General features: G+C 38.4%; 1 long non-coding RNA gene across 1 annotated transcript; it reads right to left on the bottom strand.

The window, feature by feature from the left end:
• Window positions 1–629: 629 nt before the first annotated feature.
• LOC138913344 (uncharacterized) lies at window positions 630–16682 on the bottom strand. Its single transcript, XR_011419029.1, has 3 exons — window positions 16172–16682; window positions 1001–1783; window positions 630–938 (listed from the first exon to the last, which is right to left on the bottom strand). It is a non-coding gene; the product is annotated as an uncharacterized lncRNA (long non-coding RNA).
• Window positions 16683–16966: the final 284 nt, after the last annotated feature.

The raw sequence follows: 16966 nt of genomic DNA, 5'->3' as shown, positions 1-16966 counted from the left end.
ATGGGCATGCATAATGCAAGTTCTATGGGCATTTGATTTGTCTGTTCGGCGTGCGCTTTGCATTGTGGCAGATAATTAATTTGATTTGCTTTGAATTACATGTGTAAGCATGATTTTATTCTGAGTGGGCTTAAAGCGGTTACAAGCTCTTGTTTTCTGTAATTGAAGAACCCAATAAATCAATTTCAAGTTGTAGCTCTCAACGGTTATTAGGTTTTAGAAAATAAATGGTCAGTCGATTGATTTAATTTGAGAAAATGGGAGGAATATATTTCAACAAATAAAAAGGAAAACCCTGTCTTAAATAGCCTAAACTTTCCATTCAATAACTGACGCAACTTTCGAAAAAACCCAGTGAAATTCACTAATCACAAAGCTAAATGTCCACTATCAATTGAAAGTTCAGCTGAGCTAGGTAAAAAAAATTGAAAGAAATAAAAATAATTTCATTCCCGCTTTGGAGCTTTTGATGTCGTAAGCCGTAATCCCCAGAAGCATCCCTTCCAATTGAATGATAATACTGAAAAATAAATAAAATTGGTAAGCTGCAAATATCCAAAACTTTTTTCGCGCCCCAAATGACATTGAAAACGAAAGAATAGCAGCAAAAAACTTACCATGGCAATGCGAATTCCTTTTTTGCGCACAGTATTGTAAATCAAAAGTGTGTCTGCATCGAGGCGTAGCTCACATTTATGCATAAATTGTATTTACATTTCTATATCCGTGCTGAAAAAATTGGCATATCGCTGCTTGTTGCACTCGTAAGCTGCATATTTATGTATTTATTTGCCGCCAGCAAACAAAAAGCGATTTATTCGACCTTTTTCGTCCTTTTCTCCTGGCTTTGTGTGTGATTCCGTGCACAGGCATTAAATATTTGAAGATCGGCAGCAAAAAATGGTCGAGTGTCAAGGCTCATTATTGAATATGTATTACTAGAAATAACAAAAGGGGTTTTAACTCGGAATTCCCGGTGACTGCAGGTTTTTCTCTTTACATTTTTTATTTATTTGTCGTGACTTGATAAGCTAATATTAATTAGGGCGGCTTAATTTTTCATATCATGACATTTGAATTATGTGGCTAATTGTGCTTAATCTGATTAACCCTGAATTTATTAACAAATGCGAGGTTTTTAAATACAAATTAAGAATGAATTCGGAAAGGTATTGATTGTGATAAATAACTCTTCACTAAATTCATTTTTCGAGGAACTGTAAATGTGTTCTGTTGTTTAAATGCAAAACGTCAAGACTTCTGGGTATTCTACTCATTCAAAAGACTCCCAGCTGCTGACAGATTAATGCATTTAGGCGAAACTAGACCAATTTACGATAACAGCTGTTCCTTTGTCCCCTTTAGTTTTCCACCCCACACCCGTGAAACAGGTTGCAGCTTTAATTTAATCGGCATACGAGGAACGAGTTAAATGGAAATGTTGTTATTCAATTGCTTGTTGAATGCAGTGACGCGTGAGTGGGTGAGTGTGGCGGGTGTCGATGGGTGGCAGTGGGTTTTGGCCACTTGAAATGAGTGGCATGTCGTCCTGGTTTCGGGTAGCGTGCCGTGGAAAAGCTGCTGCCGTTGCCGTAACCTGCAGGATCCCGAATCCCGGAACCCGTAATCGTTGCTCAGGCGACATGTTTACGGCGGTGCGTGCAGTCGGCTTGATGTATGTTTATTTCCCGTTGCAATTGAATGCTGCATTGAGCATATATATTTTTACACATATGTGCTTATACACTCACGAAAACTTGGTAAAAAGAAGCATGGGAAATATCTATAAACAAAGAAAGAATAAAGACAATAGACAACAATAAAATAAAATAAAATAAAATACTTCTTAATTTAAGTTTTAACTATTCAAAAGTTGTGTTAAAATTTTCATAAAAATTTTTTCAGTGCCTGTATTGGTACGTTCGTGCGGGTCATATAATCCTCCATTTTTTACGCCTTTTTATTCCATCAGTCGGAGAAACAAACAGACGTGTTTTTCATAATGCATTTTTAATATAGATACCCGCCCGCCGATGACTCTGATTTCGATTTTCTCTTTCATCGCTTTTTAAAATTCATTTCAATTTCGGCCTGGCCCGCCTTTTTTACGGCTCTTTGTTTATGGTATTTATTTATAAACAATCAGTTGGCCCCATTGAATCGTAATATACACTCTCTTGCTTTTGCCCTGAAAGTGACAAAAAAAAATCAGTCAAAAGTTTATGGCAACCCCGTATCACTGCAGTTGATTTATGTCCCTGGGGGTTCTGACCACCTCTGTTTGACAAGGGGAAATTCTGCTACTCGGCTTTCACTGGAAATTCATAAAGCCCACAAAGCCAGTTCAATCATTCACCTATGGAATATTGGATTTCACCTTATTGTCCTTCCGTATCAGCTGCATTTGTCCCCGCAGGCGGATGATTCAACTGAACTCGACCGCAAAACGACGGCTTTGGCTGACCTTTAGCCAAGGCCTAAGTGACACGCCCTCCACCACCCCCCATCGAGCACATTAATAATTTTCGCTATTTGCTAACAATATCAAGTGGCAAGTCATTATTCATGGCAAACGGCACAGAACAGAGAGCGGAGCGAGCAACTAATGACTATGAACAGCTTTGGTCATGGCTGTTTAGGTGGGTGGTTTCGGGCCAGTTCATGCAGAAAATTATATGCATTAAACCCGTGATTATGTTGTCCAGACTGGCTTGCCATTATTACAACTGGAAAAAAGAAGAAGAAAGCAAGCCAGAAGCACAGGCGAGGAAGGTCGCCTTGCGAAAAGTCTATAAGATAAATGCCCTTTCAAATTATTTAAAGCTTTTTTAGATTTAGAAATGGAATATAACATACAACAAAAATTTGTTTCAAATTGATTTAATATTAATTTTAAAATTCTATAAATTTATAAAAAATTATGATGTTTTAAAAGAAATGTGAAGCTCTTTATTATACCCGTTACTCGTAGAGTAAAAGGGTATATTAGATTCGTGCAAAAGTATGTAACAGGTAGAAGGAAGCGTTTCCGACCCTATAAACTATATATATTCTTGATCAGGATCACCAGCCGAGTCGATCTAGCCATGTCCGTCTGTCCGTCTGTCCGTCTGTCTGTCTGTCTGTATGAACGCTGAGATCTCAGAAACTACAAAAGCTAGAAGGTTGAGATTTCCCACACATATTCTTTGGCTTCCTACGCAGCGCAAGTTTATTTTAGCCGAGCGCCACGCCCCCTTTAACGCCCACAATCGAGTTTAAAATGGGTCCTGCGCCCACATCTTTAAAGATTTCCGAAAAGTAAAAATGCAATGTTGTTGTGTATATTTATACCTATCGAAATGTAGAAGACATTTTTCAAATCGGACCATTCATTAAAAAGTTATACGCAATCAAAATTTATATATCTATCTCCCTCGCACTCCCTTTAGCTGAGTTACGATTATTAGTTGGGACACCAACCCGAGTACAGCGTTCGCACTCCCTTTAGCTGAGTGACGGGTATTAGATAGTCGGGACACCAACCCGACTATAGCGTTCTCTCTTGTTTTTACATTGTTTTACTTAAATATTTTAAAATAAAGTGCCTTCAAACATTTAATTCGTATTTTTCGGTACTCAAATTTAAAACATATAAGGCTAGTTGTACTAGCTATAAGATGTAACCTTTATAAAGGGTATAGTAAACGCGACAATTGTTCAGTGCAGTGGGCGTGGCCTGAACTTGCTCAGTTCTGAGCGAGTCAAATAAGGTCGCAACTTTAAGGCGAAAGCCTGAAAAAGAGGGCAAGCTCAGTTGCTTTATGGAAAGTCATTTGGGTTGAAGTTTTGCACGACGACTCTTCCCCAAACCACCTATGCCGCCACCTTTTCCACCACCTTCGCCACTACCTTTTTCCTCTGAGGCTGTGGCAATTATAACACGACGTCCATATGTTGCAAGTGCCACTAAGAGCTGTGGCAGCTGGGCGCTAGATGCATTTGCCTTTCTGCCCCTGCGCTGCGGGTTGCAACTTGCAGCTCCCGTTAATGTGTTGCACTTAAAATTTATACGCCCAAAAAAGAAGCTGGCAGACAACTTTAACTTGTTGTTTTTCCCCTTTTTCCCCCAACCTTTCTAGTGGAGGTTTTAAAGTGCCGTGGACAAACCGCAGGACTTCACACCGGCAATGTGCGCATCGTTTGCCGAGCTCAGAGGACATTGTACATACAAACATACATAGCTGCGGTCCACCGCCACAGGTGCAATATATAATTCAACCGCAATTTTAATTATGTTGGTAGAAACAAGCAGCGGCAAAAGCGGCAGCGGCTTAATGGAAAGGGTCTCAAGGTACCACATTGCGTATGCGGAATCTGAAAACTCAATATTTGCCAAGTTAACTTTTAATTTCATCTGCAATTGCTTGAAAGTTGGTATATTAAAGCCGAAAATATAGAAATATTTAAGAATAATTACCAAATAAAGTCTTCCAACTGTAGAATTTTATAGAACTACAAATTAGTATGAAATGCTCATTGAATTCCATAACAATTAAATGTAATATTTACCAAATAAACTTTTTGTAGCTAACTTCGAAAGTCATTGCCCTAATTTGTGTTCACCTGCGAATTTATAGACCTGCACTAACTGGCAGGCAAAGATTTATAGAACTGCATTAAATTTCCATTAACGTTAAAACTAAGCAAATATTTTAGCCGCCTGCCTTTAACGAGCCCTTTGACTGGCAAGGGTAAACAAATACTAAGCATATAGGAACGCAGACAGGGCTTAGATGCAGATACAAATGCAGTGGCAAATACAGATGCAGATACTGAAACAGTTGCAGTGGCAAATACAAAACAAACTCAAACAAGAGCTCACAAAAGCTGAAGAGCAAAGGCGGCGGCGGTCGCAGTAAATGAACACGGAATTGTGTGCAGCATGGATTCGTTTTGGCAGTGTGTTTAAAATGTTAATTTGCTTGTTTAACTTGGGTCTGATGGTTAGATCCTGCACGCCTCCTTTTTCGGCTCCTTTGAGCCGCTCTTGAGCCTTGTGCTTTACTCTAAAATAAATGCATAATTCATTTCCCTGCCTGACAAATTGCCAACTATTTATTTTCGACTTCTTTTGAGCAACTTAATTTAATGCGCTCCAATTTATTTTGCCTGCAACTTGTTTTCAAACTGCACTTTGCTAAATAATAAATGTCACTTAAAGGTGAGCGAGCCTGCAAGAGCTTTCAGAATTCTTGTCCGCTTAAATCATATTAAAGCTGTCAAAACAAACTGCATAATTTATGATACTTTTTCAGCCAGAAAACTCCACTGACGTGCTTTGTGTTTGTGCTCGCATGTATTATAATTAAGAATAATGCGTAAAGAGAAATTCTATGGCAAATCAGGATTCATGAAAAATTGAAAATATTTTCTCAGTGATGCGAGAATAATATGCAACATCAAATCGACCATCAGATACCCTTTTGCCTTGTTAGTCAGTCGGTGAAATAGACTGAATGAAATTTCATTGTGACAGGACATTCGGCAGTTACCAAATCAGAAATCTCCAATTAAATCAATCTTGATGCAGTTGATGCAGCAAATTTTACGCATATCAATTTTATAAAAATAAAATAAGGACAACAACGGAAACCGGAAAAACAAACACATATGCCGACTGAAACACACACACGCACACGAAAATCGGAGGTTTAAAAAACGTTGCGGCTGAATGGCAATGAAATAATAATGGCCAAAAATAGCTACATAATAAAATTGAAATTAATTAATTAAAAACAAGAAGGCAACAACAAAAAGTCCGTGGCAAGCTGGCAGACTGGAAGGTAGGGGCTTGCGAAGAATCAACAATGGCAATTATCATTATCATCAGCATAAATGTAAATTACACTTTTGTGTGTTTCTGGCCAGAAGTAAAAATGGCAAATAACCAAAAAACAAGCCAGGCACGAAGACGGGTCCAAAAAAGTATGCTATAAAACCATGCACTTTACAATTGCACTCAGACGGAAGGGAAAAAGTTGTGGTACGTAGGTATAGTTGGTGTTGTTTTTGTGGCCAGGGTGGCAGACAATACATAACTGTGAATTTAGATTACTTATGATTATTACGAGGCCCGTGTTCCATGCCAAAAACCGTAAAGTTCTCCTTGGCCCCGTGCATGTGCAATGGACTATTCCAACAAAGTGCACCTACCGATGGCTCCTTAACGATCTGCTGCTTAGCATACCTCGGTTCCGATCGTAAAACAGGCCGAAAGCTACCGCCGTCGAGTGCTCTTTTATTGCCTAACATAAAGCGGCCGCACTCATTCCCCAAATAAGTTAGCACTAATGCCCACTACTACAGTTTAAGCTTTGAGTTTAGTACACTTTTTTTTAGTGCTTCTGCATTTAGTTCTAATTGGAGGCCCCTTCATTGTTGGCCAAATAAAATGTGAATTGCTGTAAAATTTGTTTTAACTGCAGGTTTATCAAAGTAATATAGTCTAGAAATCGCTATGGTTTCAAAATCACTTTTTAGGATTCCTAAAAGTATGCAACAATGTTCGTTTGACTCTCATTTTCACTGCATACTTTTAAACACCTTAACAATGAGCCAATTGAGATATATTTTCGATATCCAAGCCCCCCACAGTAATTATTATAAAGCGGGGATGTGCAATAAAAAAATGAAAACGTTTCGATCCAATATTTATTATTGAAATGTAATTGAGCCATGCGGTCTCTGGAGCGTCGTTAAGCCAGTCTATACTTATAATTAGCTGCGGTAACTGCTGATGGTCAGTGCCACACCCCCCGCCCCCCGCCCACCGCCCCCCGCCCTTGACCAGCTGCTGCTCTTCCTGATATCTTCTGGCTACAGTTTGGACCACGGGCAGTGTTAAGTTTAATTTAATTGCCCAACAAAAGGCCCAAAGCAACAGCAGGAGATTCGGAACACCCCCGCACACTCACACACACCCATTTATCATTATTCATGTGGACCCCACACATTGCCTTATTACCAACGCCCATCCACACATTTGTCGGCCTTGTTTGTTGCCACATTCGCATCCGAGGGAATATGTGTAAGCCATGTTGTATTGGCCCGCCACTTCATGTTTGTTCATCCTTCCCTGGATCCAAACATCGTGTGCCTGTTTGTGTGTGTGTGTGTCATACACGTTAATAATTGTAAATACCCACACAGAGATACGCGAGTGAGCTTTATTACTGCCCGGCGTTTTTGGCGTTTGTTGGCTTAAACGTAACCGCACATTTGGGGAAATTATTGTTAATAAGCAGCTGCGTTCGTGCCATTAAAGTCTGCCCCGCTTTCAGCTGCAAACGTCCCAACTGATTTTGGATTTTGGGTCCCATTTAATTCGTTTCCATTGCCGTCGATGATGTCCTATGGCCAAAATTCCAATAATGTTTTAAATTACTCAGAATGATAGTGAATGTGTACAGACTCACATGTGTAAATAATGCACAAATGTTGCTGAAATTCTCATCGTAAATTTATTTACTTTAAAATCATATTGCTCACAGGCTAGGGCACCCATTTTAACCACCCCTTTTTTCCTAATATGGAATACTTAAATTAAAATTTAATTTTCTGAAGCTAAAGAGAACATTTTTAAGCATTCAATTAAGAATTATAAACATTTACCAGTATTTTGGAAATTATTTCTAAAATTTTGTCGGAATTTTAGTTCCACAACTTTACAATTTAATTTATAAATTTTATATGCAGTAGGCAGCCTAAGTCTCAGCAGATGCATTGTAATTTCAATAGAAATATCAAAAAGATAATTAGCATAATAATATTGCACTCCAACATGGCAGGCACACACACATATGGCATACAATATACGGAGAAATAAATGCAAAATGGAAGGCGAAAATGGCACAGAGAGAGAAAGAGAGATGGAGAGAAATTTATTACCGCCAACACACGTTGAAGTCCCATAAAGCGCTTTTCCACGCACGCACACACAAACGCACAGATGAAAATGCACTCACACCTACACACACACGCATACGGAACACATTAGCGTTTTGAAATCAACTCATGGGAACGGCGGAAAATAGAGAATTCTCTTGCCGCGAAACTCTTTGGCACAAATTTGAATTTTATTTGCTACTTCCGTCGCTATATTGTTTGACTACTAGTGGCAGGTGGGCGCCACGCCCCCTCCCGCCAGATACGCCCACTTAAGCCTACGCAGCAATGAAGTTCCATACATACATATATGCTTTATTGCCAGCCCAGCGGCATTTCAGCTATTGCCAGTGCCAACTAAAAGTTATAAATAAGTCAGGCAGCTAATGTGCCACAAATTGGCATAAAAATAAAGTAAAATGCAGCGAGAAGAAGTCATAGAACAACATCAAACTTGCCAAACGCCAAGGAAATTAAATATGTACGCCTCGGGGCTTTAAGAATGGATGAATAGTGCAATTATGTTGGCGTGCCGGGGGTAGTGCTAAAACAGAGCTCAGTCGTTGGTAAATTGAATTAGGCAGCTATCTCGATTTAATGCATCATTTCAAATAATGTTGCTTATTTATAATCTTCATAACATAATAAACACAATTATAAATTCGAAAGCTTTTCTTCATCACCAACTAGATTTATGTAAAATTGTTTCTATAAACGCCTAATACCCTTAGAATTTATATAAAATGCGACACATTTAAATATCCACGTCAATACCCATCAAAGCCGTCAGAAAAACATACTCTAGAAATCCAGAGAAGTTTATAAACAAAAATTGACTAAACTCTGCAGTCATACCCATTTATAGCAGCTCTCGCCATCTAACAACATCCTGGCAAAAGCTGCACTAAATTAAAAAATCGCAGCTTTGTGGAGATTTTTTAATTAAATCCCTGCATATTTGACTTGTTCATGCATCTGCAGCAATAACTCAACTAAAAAAAACAAAAATTAAAATAAATTCCAGTTACAGGCACGAGGACATTTGGTTTATGGAAATGTTTATATGTGCGCCTATATATTTTTATTTCCGTTTTTCTAGTTTATAATTGAATTACAACAGATTTGTATGGACGCATTGCTGCTAGTGGGGATTTTTGCATAGCCCCATGTATATACAAACATATATATTTTTAGAGAATAATTTGCATGGCCTGAGCGCTGGATTCAGCTGACAAATTGCTAATTGAAAGAGCCCAGCAACTTTACACGAACGAGGCGTGGCAGCCGCTTCACACACACGCCGCCGCGTACACTAAAGCACCAACGAAAGTGCACTAAAAAAAATTAGTATAACTTAAAACTTTAAATTCTATCCATACTTTATAGCACCGATTTAAGCAAATAATAGGCGTTTAATTAAATTTTAAAAAATGCAAAGTTAAATATAATATTATTTCCGAAAAAAGACCTAATTGAAAAAAAAAAACTTATCCCAGGAAATTAAAATGTGAAAGAAGAATATTTTATGGAAATATAGAAGGCAACTGTGCATTAGAAATTATATAAAAAAAATATCACAAATATACCCTTTATTTTTCTCAGTATACTGCACAGTTTGTTCTGAATACGCAGTGACCTGTGCGAGTCGCGTTTGTTTGCCCAAATGCAGAACATGTAAGCTTTCGAGCTGGGAGCGCCTAACTCGCCGCGATTCTGCCCTGGACATCGGGATTTGGATCGGATTGGATTGGATGCGATGGTATGTTATAGGATGGCATTGGATGGCATGGCAGGCCAAACCCAACCACCCATTCACTTACCATCCCCCCTTAGATGAACTGATGATGCAGCGGGCGCCGCCCCTCGGCTCACACTGATTTATATGCAAAACGCGACGAGCGGCGAAAAACAGTTTTTCAATTAAATTCGTTTGAGTTGTCGTCGCTGGATTTCAATTTGAAGGCTGTCGTATAATTTATTAGCATTAACATTAACCCCGCCACGACTTGAGCCCACTCTTCGGGTCTCGCCCCCCGCCCCTCGGCAGCCGCAGCCTCATCAAATGCGGCTCAATCCAATAACAGAATGTGAAAAGAGAGAAAATGTGACAAATTTGCTTTTCACTTTGCAAAATTAAAAACGCTCACATAAAATATACTCCCACGAAAATAAAGTGAAGAGAAAACAAAAAAAAACACGAAAGCCAAAGAAATTGAAGGAATATTTTTTCATTCATCATCGCAAAATTTGCTTGATGAAGCCAGCGGCAACAGTCGTTTTTAGGTGCTCCATTTTATAATTTGTTCAAAGGGTATATGCAATCTTAAACGGATATTGTTTGATTAGCAACAGGATATAATAAAATGTAATAATGTTAATGTTAATAAAATGTAAAAATTTTTGTAGAATTGTTTTATATTTAGAAGTAAGATTATAAAGACCTATAGGAATTTAGAAAAATCCATTATTTTTATAATTATAAATTATTACATCGGTCACTTTAAAGTTTTCTGGATTAAATTTATATTTCTATTATTCGATGATAATTTAAATTACTAAAGTCATTGCTAGAGTATAAAATTTTCCTCTTAAGTACAACCAAAATTGTCTGTTGCCTTTCACTGTGACTTGGCAAACTTAAATCCCAGGCATTTGATATTGATTTACTTAAAAGGCAATATCAGTTTGCAAAGCAGCAGCAACCCTTAGCCCGGCGAGCCAACCAAACCCCGCCCCGAACCGCTCCAGAAATCCTTGGAAACATATCGAAAAATGCGAAAATTGTACAATGAAAATTGAAGTGAAATTAAACTAAAGCCCTGGGGCGATAACGACTGGCTTGTCACCCTCTGCTCCACAGCACCACCCCCACCCTCCAACCGCCAATGTCTACCCCCATGGCATACCAACATCGCAACGCCCCCATCCCCTTTTTCTCAACAGACTCGACTTGTTGGCATTCATTTAGCTCTGTGGCCGGCACAACTTTGGGACACTTAAGCGTCGTTGGCCAATGGCTGACAATGTCTGAATGTTCGAGGGCCAAGAATGTGATGGCCAAGCTCTTTCTTCTGGCTCCTCCAACCTTCCCTTCCCCGCTGCCCCACACCCGTCGCATACTTTCTAATGAGACAAAAATTGCGATTTGAATGCAAATAACTGCAGGGCTGCTCCAGACGGACAACAATTACATAGCTTCAATGCGCAGGGAGGTTCAGGGGATAACGAGAAAACTTAGAGAAAAATGTATTTAAATTTAATAATAACGCGAAATATTTCCTAACCTATTTTTCTTGGCTTGTAAAAATATCAAAATTATTTATTACATTTATTTTTCTTGGTTTAAAAAATGTTCATAATATTTTTATAAATCCTAAAATCCTAAAATTTTAGTTTAAATATAAGTAGAATATAGGTGTCTAAAAGTATGCAACAATATATTTTTAATCCAAAAATAATATGAATTCATACAGGAAGACGACTATCCTTTATTCATTGCATACTTTTAGACACATATTTTTTACCTTTCAAAGTGATTCTAAAGACCACCAATAGTTTAACTTAAAACACTAACTTTCCTTTCATATCAAGGGCGGCAATATGGTTTCTCCCAGTGTGGATCTATTCGGGATTCATTTCGTATGGGGGTGAGCCGGTACGAAGCTTTTGTCAAGGGGCATTTAAATTTGACAAAATGAAATGAACGAAATATTTGGTTTTGGTTTCGAGCTCTGCTTCGTCGTGGGCTGGCATTTTAATGAAGTTCTTTAAACTGGCGACCGCAGGAGGGGGCAAAACCGAAGGGAACAGGTGGGCGACGACTATTTGCATTTAATTAAATGCCAATAATTGAATCAATTTGCACATGGAATGTGAAAAATCCTTGGCATTGTCATGGCAGACTAATCAACTGCTACCGTCGGTTAACTTACGCCCGGCACTGTGAATATTTGTATTATATTAATTTGGATATTTGCCCGGCAAGGACACTTTTGGACCGGCTATAACCGCAGGAATGCGGCTGGCCGGACCTTGGGCCCACTGGTTTGGATAGTGGAAAAGTATTTTGTCCCAGGCTGCCGCACCGGAACATTCCAATCTAATTTGATTTACTTGTCTTTGCCATCTTGGAATTTACCTTCGTTTGTCGTCCTGCGGCTGGGACGAAATTCCTAGTTAACCAATTTATTTGCAGAAAATTCTGCTGAACGAAGTTAACCAAAATAGACAAGTAATTTATTAGATATAGCATTTGTAGTTAAATATTTATTTTTTTATGTTGCACTGAACTACACAGTTGTCTTAAATGGAGAGTTGTAATTAGTAAAATTTTTAAAAAAGCTTTAAACATGAAATTTATACTAGAATAAATGCTAGTGAAAAATGTCTCAATTAGTAAATCTTTTAAATTTGGTAATTATTTCACTATATATTTTTCAGTTATTTCACTCAGTGCAAAATTGATTTTAATTCCATTTCGTTTCCATTTCCTCGTTAAATTCTGCTGGTCAAATCAAATTTTAGCATGCTACTAATTATATGCATATGTTTTTATTTACTTTTATTTGCATTTTTCGCATTTTTTTCATACGTAAAAACCAATCAAATATTTATTGCATTTTTTGCTGCCTTTGCCAGGTTTGTTAGCTTGTTTTGATTTGATTAAATGTTAACATTTTGCACAAGTTAAGTGCAATAAATTCGAATTGGATTGCGTGGGAATGGGGACATTCATTACATAAATATTGCAATTGCTTTTTTGCTGAAAATTGTTTTCAGCAAATATCTTTAATTCAATTGAGCGTATAAAATCAGCCCTGTCACAGATTAAAGTGTTAATGCATATAAATGTTTTACTTATTTGCATACATTTTCGTTGGTTTTTCGTTCGTTTTCGCCGTGTTTTTATACGTGTTTCTGGTTTAGCGAACAATTTGAATTGAGCCACAGATACTTTCTGGCATTACAATGCTAAACTGATTATCCAACAGCGAAAACGGTTCGGCCATCATTATAAATTCAATTTAACCAATCAAACGGTCGTAATTTGATTATGTTGATTTTTGCACATTAATTGCATATTTATTGACTGAGCGCACACACAGCTGGCACAAAATGCACAAAAAGTGCAGCTTTTGTTTATTTTGCCGTGTTACATCATCAAAGAAAATGTTATGCTAGTCGCACAGCCGAAAGTGTTTTAATTGTCAATTAAAAGTCAGTGGGGAAATTGATTGAAAACAGTTGGGGGAGTTGGAAAAAATCCATATGTATTTGAATGTGTGCCTAAAACGTAATCAAATACAATTTAGTAAATAAAACTATATATTTAGTTAGAATTCAAAAATACGGCCCCACAACCACAGAGGTTATGCAATGCTCTTCAAGTATTTCACACTCAAATGAACTTGGCTCGGTCCACAAAAATGCCATATTAATTGCCAAAGAGCCAGTTGATTTTGCTGCTTAAACACACTCATAAATTGCTCCACAGCCAAAGTTCTTTGTTGTGGCCTCTGGCCAGGGGAAATTGGCCGGGTTGGCTTAGCTCTACGCTCAAGGATTTCTTTCTTGGCCACTTTTAGCTAGCCGGGATATCAAATTATATGCACACACCGCAAGCTTTTGCTGTGGCTTCTTTTGCCAATCGCCCAGTGGATAAACTCCGCTCCTCCGGCATCAATCAGTCCGGAATGAACTGGGTTGGACTCGAGTTTGGATTTGGGGAACGGGAACGGGAACGGAATTGGGGACGGCAACTCGATCTCCACTGCAAAATTCCTCTGCGTCCGGCGGACAGCTGCAGTTCATCTCCGGCACCGCAGAGGGAATTCGAGCGAAAAGCTGTGCCCGCCCGCAGTTCGTGCGAACGTGTCTCAATAACGAAATTAACAGAAATTGCAACATATTGTGTGGTGGTGGGGATGGTGATGGTGGGAATGGGGTTCTATAAGGGAGTCGTGCAATCAAATTGCACGGAAAAATGAACAGCACGTGACGGCCAATAACTGTGTCAAATTGATATTAAAACCAAGTCAAGATGTTGCTACTTCGATGATAAATAAAAGGAATTGCAACGGAAAAGAAACAGATTGTGGTATTACACAACAATAAATATTTATTAAAGCGTTAATGTGATTTCGTTTCAAAGTATACGGACTATTAAGAAAGAACATTCTATTAAGTTAAAAAAAAATAAATTTTAACATTTTAGAAAATTTAGCAATATGGTTAAGCCTAGCTTATGTAGTTTCTTATTTTAAAATATCAGTTTCTTTCTTTTTTTCAAACTTTTAAGCTTCAACAAAATAATAACTAAATTGAAAATGGGAAAATTAAAAGCAACCCTATTTCGGAAAAATATATATAGATTTAAGATCTTTGTATCAATTTTTATATTATTATTTATATTTAATAAATATATAAATAAGTTAAAAATTATTTTTTAAACTTGATAAATTACAAAAAAAAATACTTTATAATTTACTACCTATACCTCTTTTTATATAAATAAGTTATGTTTACGTGAAACAACCTTGCCCGCCAATTATCGCATGACTAACTTCCCTTGAAGGGATTCCCTACACAAGGACCGCGCACAAAAACAAACTTCAACTCCTCGAATCCGTCACAGCTTGCTGCCAGGCAACAAAAAAAGCTTAATGAAGCGGCCAGGCCAGCTACCATCAACCATCTAAAAAAAAGTATATAAATTAGAGGAGTGGGGGCCAAGAAGGTCACAGTCTTTGGCAACTGTTGCCCCAGAACGAACGCAGAGCTCGTTTCTGGACTATTCACACAAGTGGTCCGAAATCAGGGCGAGAAGCTGGATGAGGAGAACGGAACCCACTGTGACCACAACGGACTGAGAGTCGCACATGTGACCAAAAGCCAGAAATTGGAGCGGCCATTGAATATGATAGAAATAGAAATAGAAATACGTACGTGCAAAAATTTCAACGCTTGATTAAATTTCAGTCACAGTCGAGGAGAAAAGGAGCAAAAGCGCCACAAGTGTGGGCCAACTTGAAAGACAATCAGGCAGCAATTTAAAACCATTTTCACTGTGGCCAGAACACCCATCCACAATCCAGAATCCACAATCCGGAATCCCCATCGAAACCCCTGGAAAATCGGATGCCACCTGCTGTGCGGCAGTTGCAGTAACTTCTGCTTGATTAGTTTTGATTTGGTTATTTGGCATTAGGCCATGTGCCCGGCCTTCTTTAACATGCTCTTTTGGCTTCCTTTCCTTTCCTGTCTCTTCGGACAGTGGAATAAACTAATTCCCAGTCATTGGTTGACGCAGATGGCTTTGCTTTTCGGACTGCAGGAAGGGATAGGGAGTTTTTCCGGCATGTGTGCTCGAGTTTTAATAAAAACTCGATCATTGTCCGCTTGGCCATATGTGTCGAAAGTTTTTGGGTAGGTACACGTTTGTTACAAATGAGTAAGTTGGGGGTTTCATTTTGGGTGAAAATTGAGGTCACGTAATGATAAGACTAAATACTTTTAGAAGTTAGCAAATTTAAACCTTTACAATTGTCATGTTAATATAATAAAACATATTACTTATTTTGAAAAGTAAGTAATTAATTTAGTTTTAATCAACAAAAAGTTGATTTTAAATTGTATTTAAACCATTTTATTTAAAAAAAAACAAGAAAGGAAGCTACCTTCGGCCAGCCGAAGCTTATATACCCTTGCAGATAAAGTAATACTCACTCGTTGCAGGTCCAGGGATTCCAGATTCATCGTTTCTATTTTTGAATTTTGTTTTTAAGTAGTCAAGAATTAAAACGCCTACTTCCTACAAAGTAACAATGAATTTTCTTAGATATGTTTGAATATTCCTATGGGAGCCTTAAGATATAGTGGTCCGATCCGGCTGGCTCCGACATATGTACTACCTGCAATAGAAAGAAGACTTTCGGGAAAGTTTCATCGCGATAGCTTTAAAACTGAGAGACTAGTTCGCATAGAAACGGACAGACGGACAGACGGACAGACGGACATAGCTAGATAGACTCGGCTATTGGTGCTGATCAAGAATATATATACTTTATGTGGTCGGAAACGTCTCCTTCACTGCGTTGCAAACATCTGACTGAAATTATAATACCCTCTACAAGGGTATAAAAATTAAATTGAATAATGAACACATTTATAATATTAAAAATTAATTATTTTAAAAATAAAATGAATTCCTTGCACTGAGTGTGTAAGCACATAAAAACATACTCACAATATTAAATTACTGCCATTCACGTACGTGTTTATCAATCTGTATCCGTTTCCAGGCCAAGACAGTGGCACACATGGCGCATACTTAATATCAGTTAGTGGCACGTTCAATGCCAAAAAGCAGAGCACCAAATTGCACCTCCCAGCCCTCGAAATGGTCAACAAATCATTAACCTTACCACCTCCCTTCCCATTTCCCTGCTGGAAAGTCAAATAGAAGTTAAACCCAACAGCGATTAAGACATTTAAGTACACGAAAAACTGGGGTGAGCTGAGCTCGCTTCTAGCACCTCTATAATTTGACGAAATGGAAACTCGGGGGAGTGAATCGAGCGAAATAATAAGGACCCCGCGATCGTCGTTTGTCGCGCGTGCTGAAGTTTCCAGAATGCGGCAGGCACTACACTTCCGCTAAATGTCGCTATTATTTAACAATTTTGTTTATGTATGCCTTTCATGCAGAGACCAGGTAGACCGGGCACCCCCATTGCAATGTGGAGTATAATTTATGGTTACTCTGATTCCCCCAGCGCCGTTGGGCAAACTAAATTGTCGCCCTCGACAGCGGCAACTGGAAAAATATGAAAGAAAACAATTACAGCTGACTTAACACTTCCGTTACTTGTTACAAAAGCCGCACACGTTCACCTACACCAATTCACCTGACCACCCAGCTCTCCACATGCCCACCTGTCCAACTGGGCAGCAGTAGAAGACACAGGTATGTAGCTGCGTGGGCGACAGCAACGCACTTTCCTTCAAGCACTTGAAATTGTAATTTAACACGTACAAGAAG

This window comes from Drosophila takahashii, chromosome 3R (genome assembly GCF_030179915.1).
Source record: "Drosophila takahashii strain IR98-3 E-12201 chromosome 3R, DtakHiC1v2, whole genome shotgun sequence".
NCBI classification, from domain to species: domain Eukaryota; kingdom Metazoa; phylum Arthropoda; class Insecta; order Diptera; family Drosophilidae; genus Drosophila; species Drosophila takahashii.
This window is presented reverse-complemented; position numbering and strand designations above follow the sequence as displayed.